We start from the raw sequence: 9,399 nt of genomic DNA, 5'->3' as shown, positions 1-9,399 counted from the left end.
CAACCCGCCCTGCTTCACTTGGGGTGACACCAGCAGAACTAAATCCACGTTCACCAGCAGAGTGCTAAGTTCCAAAATGTGAAATTAAATACAAAATATATATATGGGAGAACGAAGTCATGTTCTGGATGAGGTTTTAATTCTCTCCTTTTGGAATAGCCAGTAGAAATACAGCACATATCTATCTGGGGAAAAAAATACAGTAGGTTGGACAAGAATTTGAAGCATGCCCAGAGATTTCCTTTGCTGTCCCCGAGGCAATATGCAGTGCAGCAGCTGGGTGAGGGTCTCAGGTGATTTCGTGTTCCCCCCTGCCTTCAAAATACCTTTTGTTTGCTTTTTACAGAATACAGTGTCCTGATGAGTGCTCACTTGTGGGTTTGCGTGGCAGGCTGTTACGGGTCACCAAACAGAACTGGGGCTGCTTTGCCACTGAAACAAGTGAGAGCACAGGTGTGTGGTGTGGCTGCCTTTCTTTGGGAGGGGTTGCTCACACAGTCAATGCTGAAGTGCTGTCCTTCAGGTAAGCAGTTTCATTTATTAGTGCAAACAAGGGAAATCCTGACTGATTAATCAGGAGTTTCGTTCACCACAAATTAACCCATTTCTCCTTCACTGAAGTAGGGACTGGTTCTGATGCTTTTCCAGCACAGCTTCCCTGCACAGAATCATTTAGGCTAAAAACCTACTGGCAACAGACACTTTGGAAAACAGGGCAGAACTCTTGTGCGTGGATATTAATTTCTGAGAGATTTTGAAAATACGGTTTTACGATGAAAATTTAAAGTTGGTTTGACTGGATAACGGGTACCCATTTTCAGGCACGAATGTATCAGTCTGGTTAAACAAAGCACTGATGTGTGTGTCGGAGTGCTGGTTTGCTGTCCTTGTTTTATATAGGTCAGGCCACGCCAGTTGTGCAAGTGACAAACTGTTTCTCCAAAGCCTCACCTGCTGCCGTGTAGATCACACTGTGTGTCCACAGCTGGGGTAAATATTTTAGCTCCTGTTAGGCTGAGGTGGCATTGAGGAGATGAACTTGTTTGTTTCCTCCATTACACGTAAACAAACGTGTCCTGTGAGACCCTGGTATTTACTCAGTGGAAGTGCTGAAGGACTTAATGACTAGAAGGTAATCAAAGCTGTTTTACCAGCAATATACAACAGCTCTACCAGAGCTTTCGTGTAATCCACTTGTTTGGAAGGTGAAATGTGCTTTGGTGAACTCCCTGCTGCTTTGTATACCTTTAGGGCAGTTTAAAGCTATTTCTTTCAAGTTTTACAAGCGGTCTTGTACATATTTAACTTTGGTGTAATTAACGTGTAGAAGTGCCTGTTAAGCAGTGGAGCAGTTTGTGTGTGTGCACAGACGTGTGTTTAAGCCTGTTGTGTTCAGCATAAGATAAATAAATCTGATACCACAGAGAATGAAAGATTTTGTTAACAGAGCTGGAGAGGTGTGTCTTAGAGAAATTTGACACCCTGTTTCGTACATTGCACAGGACTCACGGCTCTCAGTGGGCGTGGGGTCACAGTTCTCCACAGGAATGTTTTTGGGTGCCTGTGCTGGTTTGCATTACGCTGCTGCCTCACTAGATGTCTCCAGGAGCAACCTGTGTGCTGCAAGATGCATCCCTTGATAAATCTGAGACTGGAACGTGGCTGGAACTGAGTCTGAGCAGGAGTTGATCTGTTTGCATGCTATCACCACCTCTTCTGCAAGTGAGAGTTCATCTCTGCAATATGAGGGGTCTTCTAACATATTTGTGCTCTGTTGCTTAGAACTGGTGAAGAATTTTGTCCCCTAACACATTTATAGGCAGGTAAGTGAGGGCCACTGCTGGGCAGGGGGTAACAGCCCAGTGAACTCTCTCTTGGCTTTCTGTCAACCCAGGCATGTTTCATTCACAGTTTAGGATGCCAGTGAAGCTTCCTACATAAACTACTTCTCCATCTTCTCCTGTATCTGGAATTGGGAAAAAAAATGGTAAGCAATAAACCTGTGAGTATCTCTACTCACAGGAAGGATGATCACAGCTTCCTTCCAGTGACTTTAATTAAGCTACTTCAGCTGGGCCAGTGAGTTCAGCTCACTCAGCCAAGCAGCGACATTTCTCCTGGTAATTGTGGATTATCTGATGAAGCTGCAGCGCTGGGATCTGATTGCATCAGCTCGTGTGTGAAGTGCTGATGAGCCAGTTTCGGATACCAGCCCATAGATCATCCCGGGGATCTCTGCCACGTACAGGTCCTTCCAGTGCGAAGGGAACAAACAGCCCCTGGGGCTGAAAGCTCTTGCACCTCTCCTGCAGACCCTGCGTTCCTCTCCTGCTGGCAGTCGCCCTTTCCAGCTTCACTGACACCAGGCACGCTGCCCAGAGGGTGGAGGAGAGGAAGATTTACCTGCTCTCTGAAGGGAAGTCACACAGAGTGACCTGGGAGAGACCACTGGGGTCACCCAGGGGCAGCCACCTCTGCTGAGGCCATGGGGACCCTGGAGGGGCCCACAGCCAGGATCTGCCAGAGACACCAAGCTGGGCTGTGGAAAGAAGTGCTCCTTGCAGGCTGGGGGTGCTCAGCCCTTATGAGAGGCCTGGGGGGTGGCCAGAACGTGTCCTTGGTAACTCGAGGACATTCCCGAGGTGGGGGACAGGCTGAAGCGCAGGAAGGTGGCAGTGCTGCCGTGCAGGGATAAGGAGTAGCAGTGGAGTGGCAGGGACAAAGCAGGGGAGGGCAGAGGCTGTGCAGGATGGGACCCTCTGTGCGGATGGGCACAGCCTCTCTCCCAGGAGCTTGCCATGGCACCTTGGGGAGCAGCTCCGAGCTCTCCGGCTCTGCTGGGCACACACAGCTGCCCAGGAGGGCCGAGCCTGCTGGGCTGTGCTGCTGCTGAGCAGTGCGTGGTCACGGCTCCCACGGCAGGTCTCCACCTGCCTCCCGACCCATCCGCATGCCACGAGCCTCGGTGCATCAGCAGGACCCAGGAGTGCCTCACTCATAACTCACATCCTGGCTGCCGGGATGCTGGTGACTCGCTGTGGCTCTGCCTGTGAGGGTGGAAAGTGCTGCATTGGCAGCTTGAGGCAGAGAAGAGTTTCTGTCCTAGAGGGCTTTATCGAGTGCTTGTGTTCAACAAGGAATCGGCAGTGCTGGGGTAACAGTTGGACTCGACGGTCTTAGAGATATTTTTCAGCCTAAATGATTCTGAGGAAGTCACAGGAGAGTCCAAGAAAGGCAGAAAAGAGAAGGTGCTTTCATACAGCCTGAGGGAGAAAAATTGTGTGAGCAGTGTCCACGAGTTGTTGTCTGCAAGGGTGGGCACGGGGGGACAGGGATACATGAGGAACGTGGGGGCAGAGACTGGCATCCCACCAGTGCTGCCAGCCTGTGGTGCTTTTTGGAGGACAGCAGGCCACCGTGGAGGGGTTCAGCAGTAAAGGAGCGGGTGGGTTGGTGGTGATCTGAGATTTATATTCGATTTCATGAGCCTTTTTGTTTTCTTAGACTTCTACAAGCTGTAAACTGTGAGCTTTGGATATACAAATGTTAGGATTCGTTCTGACACTGCTATTCTCAATATTTACCCAGTTACCCATCCTTCTTCTGCTTTTCAGTAATGTTTTTGGCCTCAGAAATAGCTCTCTGTGGCAAAGGGCCCTCCGGGGCGATTCCAGCGCACGTAACAGGATTTCGTTTGCGTTCGTTTCGAATTTTCTGTCCTTTAATTTTGTTAAATGCTGCTGGTTTCCAGTGCCATCAGGCAGGTAGGGCAGCAGCTTTCCTGCAGCCCAGCTGTCACTGTCCAGCCTCTCTGCAGGCAGGGTGCACGTGGACACGGCACAGCCCGGCTGCGCCTGCGGAAGGGGAGAGGAGCACGAGAGCGGCTGATAAGGAGGCACAGAACTGCTCTGTTTGTGAACCAGATCACTGGCTGCAGAGCCAACAGGCTGCTGCTGAAGGGAAAAAAGGAAAGAGTCATCCTGAGGCAACGAGCTATGCAAGACACAGCCTCAAACCACAGGAAGCCCTGATATCCCATGAAGTAACAAATATTTTTCTATTAATACCAGCATTTTTATTGCCTCTTTCATCCAGAAAGAACCCTGGTTGGCTTTTGTGCTCTGCACGCTCAATTTGGTAATTGCTTCTCCTTGCCACGAGATATTCCCAAAGACATGCTGATAGCAGAGACTGGAGTACTGGGACAAACAGCCCTGGGAAGGGAGCACAGTGTTTGTCCAAAAGCTCCCGGGGGCTCTGACAGGGAAGGGCTGTCCTGCTCCGTCCTGCCTCTCTGGCTGCCATCCTGATGGCCTCAGTAAGGGAAAACAGCACCTAAAAAGAGGGCTGGAGAAGAAAACATCTCCAAGCCTCAAAAAGGGACTAATATTATATATATATACAAATAGAGTGTATATTATTTCTTTAGTTTGCCTGTTCATGTGTGTATTTGGTCATGAATCTGAGTCAAGGAGGGAAGACGTGGAAAGCTTTAGAAAATTGTGTCTGAGATAGAGCACAGTACAGAAGAGGAGTGCAGGAGCCAGGTGCTGCTGCCCTCCTTTAGCCACCCAAATCCTCCGGCAGAAGGCAAGCCAGAATTCAGCTTTGTGACAGCCTTGTTGGTTTTCCTAGAGAGCTGAAAGAGGGAGAGTGCGTTCCCTCTGCTGCCTGCCGGGACAGACAAACTAGAACCTGGGACAGGGGCTACAGCGGGCTGCCTCCCATGCCAGCTCTGGTAGGATGAAGATTTTTGTCTTCCTGACCCGTGGAATCCCAGAACGGTTTGGGTTGGAAGTTTTGTCAGGAAGTTTGACAGCCTGTTGCAGGAGCGCTTCTGATGGGTCTGCCCGAGGGATCGCTTGGGGAGCACAGGAGAGCGGGTTTGTTGGCTCCCTGATGGAGATGGGCCTCCCTCAGGCTGCAGGAAGATTTGGGGTCATACCAATGACTCCCTGAAACCTCAAATTCACCCAAAGGCTGTAACTGCAAACGCTTTTGCTCAAGCTTTTCAGAGAGAGGAGAGTCGCCAGCCTTCAGGAAGAGGACACCCAGCTTTATCCAAGGCTGTGACCTTAAGCTGTTTTATCTAAGCATATGCAAACTTATTTAAATGCTCTTAAATCAAATGGGGACAGGCATATCCTAAACTAGTGTAAACTGTTTTTACGTGGAGATTGCCTCAGCTGGGCAACCTTTTCAACCACCCTGAACCCAGAGCCTGGGTGGTGACTGAAAAGAGGTGGTTTGTCACGGCTGCACGTGGCACTGCCAGGAGCTGACGAAAGGCATCACGCCCTCAGCTGCTGACCACCAGCTCGCAGTGACATCCCTGTGTACACCCACCCCTGACCTCTCTCAGGGCAAGGCTGGTCGGATTTACTGGAACTGGCTCATTCAGACACGGAACTCCCCGTGGGAGCAGGGGAGGATCACCCACACAGGCTTCCTGCTCACCGAGGGATCCCAGGCAGGAAGGAGGGAGCTGCCACCAGTGGTAATCAGCAGAGTGCTTAATTGCATCCTCTCTGTGGCTTGCAGAGGATGTGTGTGTGCCTAAGGCTTGCAGATTAAACAGCTGGTGTAAGCCAGCCTGTCTTACTTCACAGGAGAGAAGCAACCACGCTGAGCTCCCCCCGTCCTGCCGAGAGGCTGTTGCTTTGAACCTTGAACTGCAGCTGTGCTCGGGCACCGCAGCCCCGACACCGCAGTGCTCAGGGTGGATGTACAACCAGCTAACCTGTGTGTGTGTGCCAGGTAACGCCTGAGGAGAGGGGTGAGGCTTTCTGTGCAGGCAGAGAGTGGGAGCAAGGGCTCGGGAGCCGTGCTGGAAAAGTAGGGCCCTGGATTGAAAGTGCAAGGAACCCCCCCCAGTGTCCTTTCTGGGCCACCCAGGTGGGTCTCCACAGCAGTTCTGTGTGAGCAGTGTAACATCAGTGAGACCTGGTGATTCTGCCACGCAGGTGCCTCAGGGTGGTCTCTGCTGGGAAGCACTGCCCAACCCCAGCCTGATGGTGCCCCTGTCCGTGTTTGGCCGAAGCTCCAGGACCACTCTCACGTGCTGGTGTCCCTCCCCTGTCAGCCCTCGGAGCGGGCTCGGGGTGCTGCCCGCCAGTTGGGGATCACCATCCCTGGCAGCTGGGTTCTGACTGGCCAACGTGCACCGAAACATTCTGCTCCGCATGAGTCCCAAATATTTTTCTCCAGAGTTGAAAGCTCTTTGTGAGCATAATCTGCCAGTCCAAACAGAAGAAAATCTCTATTTGGTCTGAAGAGCAGAACTTGGCATGGGTTGCGGGGGAAAACGCCAAGTGAGCGAGGCTGTTTGCTCTCCTTGCAGCAGTCGTGACTGCTCCTTAGCTCCACTGAGGCACATCTGGCTGTCATCTCTGCACATCTGTGTCCTGTGATTTACACAGTTTTCTCCTAATGCTTTAAGTGGTTTTATGCTGTGATGAGGCTCTGGAAAGAAACAAGAGCACTTCTTTCTGCCCCTCCGAGAGCCAGCTCTGTGGGAACCTTCCTAGGGCCCTTGCAGAGCTAAGGGAACCTCCTCTGGAGTGTCCATGGCCCTCCTTGGAGAATGGTCTACCTGGCAGCAAGCAGAGATGCCAGCAGTGACCTGTGCAGAATGTACATGCCTCAGTAAAGCCTTGCAGGATGTGGCTGGGAAAGGAAGACTTTCCTTAGCACCTCTGATCTTTTTCAGCCCACAGGTGAGTTTTCATGCACACTTGAACACCATTACACTGATTCAGACTTACAAGTCAGTCCTGTTCAGTTTGGTGTTAAGGCTGGCTCCTGGCCTGATGGGTCCAACAAGAGTTTCAGCCTGACAGTCCTTCTGCTGTTGTTTTGGGTAGGATCCCACCACACACAGGTACCCAGACATTGGCTGGAACCTGTGAGCAGTTGCTGAAAGCAGCAGCAGGTCCTGCCCTACAGAGACTGTGATAATGTAAGAGGAGATGTTTGTGCATCTGTCTCCCACCCTCAGCCCAGCTGGTGCTGAGCCAGCTAAATGGGATTTCCTCTCTTGGATTGCAGGAGGAACTCCAAAGAACACGTGGAGGCTCTGCTACCTGCAACCACCTCCAGCAGTCACAGCACCTCTGATCTGCACCTTTGCTGATTGGCACCCAAAGAGGGCCGAGATCATCAGACACCTTTTCTTTTTTTTTAAGCAGGAGGAGTCAGGTGGCGTGTAGGTGTGATCTGATGGCCTAAAGGTGACACATGATTAAGTTCCTGCACTGCTCATGCATTAGGTGGTCAAGAGATGATCCTTGAAGAGTACTGAAATGGTCAGAAGGGGAGCAAGAGTGAAAGGATGAAAGTGGCAGAGGTGATATAAAGCAATCTCTGTAATGTTCAGCAGCATCTTAGTTACATCTGTTCTTTCTCTAGCAGTTGTTTTTTCTTGCAGGAGACTCCTGTAGAAGATAAATATAAAGCTTTTCTTTCGTAAGAGTAACATCTATGGCAGTTCCTTCTGTTTCCTCCTGCAGACGGAGCAGTTCAAAGCCTGTTCCACCCACACACCAGTTTATTAGTGGGAGAGAAGAGGGAATTCTCCTGTCTTATGCTCCCCAGAAATGGAGGTGTTTCAGGAGCTAGTACTCGCTATGCTAGTAAGGAATTTGTTAAATTACTTTGTAATTCTGAATGGGAAATTTGTTCCTAAGCTTCGCAGGCTTCCCAGATATTCCCAGTCTCAATTTTCCAGAGAGCGAGCTCATGCCTGGTATTTACGAGCAGCCCTGTAACGGGACCAGAGGAGGCCTGCGATGGAGGAGAGAGCAATGATTTTGCAGTGACCCTCAGGGTCACGTTTTCGAGAAGTTGCAGACTTCAAATAGACATTTAGATTTAAAGGGAGTATTTTGGGAGCGCTGTCACAGTGCTCTGTCGTGTCGGCAGCGGGGATGTTCACCCCCAAACCCCTCTCACCTCACAGTGGGTTGATTGCTTTCCCACGGCATCAGTCGGAGCCAGCAGTGGGACAGCCAGGATCTCTTTCATAAGTTGGGGTGACTTGCTGAAGAGTTTCACAGCGCTACAGGTTTCAGAGTTGTTTACCATGGGATAAAACCTGCCCTGCCAGAGGGAAGGGAGTGTATCCTATCCGGAAAAAAAACACAAACCAAAACAAAACACCTCTTCCATAGTTACATCCTAGGCCAGTTGTTAACTCCATTTGCTGTCTGGATGGGAGCTGGCTCTGCCTACCCAGGAGCAACAGGGACACCAGTGTTGCTGAAGTTGTGTGGAGGAGCACAAGTGGTAAATGTGCAAGAGCAGAGCTGGAAACTGCCCCGCTGGGCAGCTTCAGAATCACAAGAAACTGATGGTGCTACCTCAGGAAGGAGACCCTCTCTAACCAGAGTGCTTAGTAACTAACCAAAAATATTTGCAGTGATGTTTACTTTCGTTTCTGTCTGTTTCATGAGCCATGGCAGCTCTCAGGAAACAGACTATAGGAACAGAGATATTCCATCTACTCTGCTGTCCATCTCAGCTGAAGGTGGCTCTCCAAACAAAAAAGGTAGATCTGTCATGTAATTCCAGTGCCCTTCCCGGATAATGGTGTCCCTGCACCACTGTGGACCCTGCAGAGGCAGCTGTTCCCTTGTGTGTGCACAACACTCCTGGCTCAGCAGAGCCCACAGATACCTGCATTACTGTTGCAATACTAATTATGACTTTACAGGGAAGGACAGAGGAAAGGTTCCGGCCAGCCCAGCTCCTCCAGCCCGGGAGCCCCAGCAGCAGAGGGATGGAGTGGCTGTGCGTGGGCTGTCCTGTGCCCCAGCGCCACGGCGGGGTCGGGAGCTGTGCTGGGAGCGAGGGGGCGATGCCCAGCGGAGCTGAGGCCAGGCTGGGTTGTGCCCGCAGTTGGACCCCCGTGGGTGGTGTCAGCCCTGGGCTGGGGGCTGGGGGCAGCGAGTTGGGAGCAGTGGGCTGACGGCAGTGGGTTGGGGGCAGCTGGCAGTGGGCAGTGGGCGGAGGGCAGTGGGTTGGGGGCAGCTGGCAGTGGGCAGTGGGCTGTGGTTTGGGAGCAGTGGGCAGTGGGCTGGGGGCAGTGGGTTGGGGGCAGTGGGCGGAGGGCAGTGGGCTGGGGGCAGTGGGTTGGGAGCAGTGGGCAGTGGGCGGAGAGCAGTGGGTTGGGGGCAGCTGGCAGTGGCTGGGGGTAGTGCCCCCCATCCCGGCCGTCCCCGCCCCGTCCCGCCCGTGCAGGGGCGGTGCGGGGCGGTCGGGGGCGGTGCTGCGGAGCCCGGCGGGGCTCGGCGCGGCGCGGGGAGCGGTCGGAGCGCAGCGGAGCGGCCGCGATGGGCGCCCCGGCGGTGGAGGAGCGGCGGCGGCTGCGGCGGCGGCGGGGGCGAGGGGAGCTGCTGCGGG

The 9,399-nt window shown here is 52.5% G+C and overlaps 1 long non-coding RNA gene across 1 annotated transcript in view; it reads left to right on the top strand.

Annotated features, from left to right (window-relative positions):
• Positions 1 to 5,959: 5,959 nt before the first annotated feature.
• Positions 5,960 to 9,399, top strand: part of LOC113977746 — a 4,397-nt gene continuing 957 nt past the window's right edge. Inside the window, exon 1 of the long non-coding RNA XR_003537409.1 lies at positions 5,960 to 6,438. This is a non-coding gene — a long non-coding RNA (uncharacterized LOC113977746). The remainder of the gene's footprint in view (positions 6,439 to 9,399) is intronic.

This window comes from Neopelma chrysocephalum, unplaced genomic scaffold (assembly GCF_003984885.1).
Source record: "Neopelma chrysocephalum unplaced genomic scaffold, ASM398488v2 Primary Assembly neopelma1_257, whole genome shotgun sequence".
Classification (NCBI taxonomy): Eukaryota; Metazoa; Chordata; class Aves; order Passeriformes; family Pipridae; genus Neopelma; species Neopelma chrysocephalum.
This window is presented reverse-complemented; position numbering and strand designations above follow the sequence as displayed.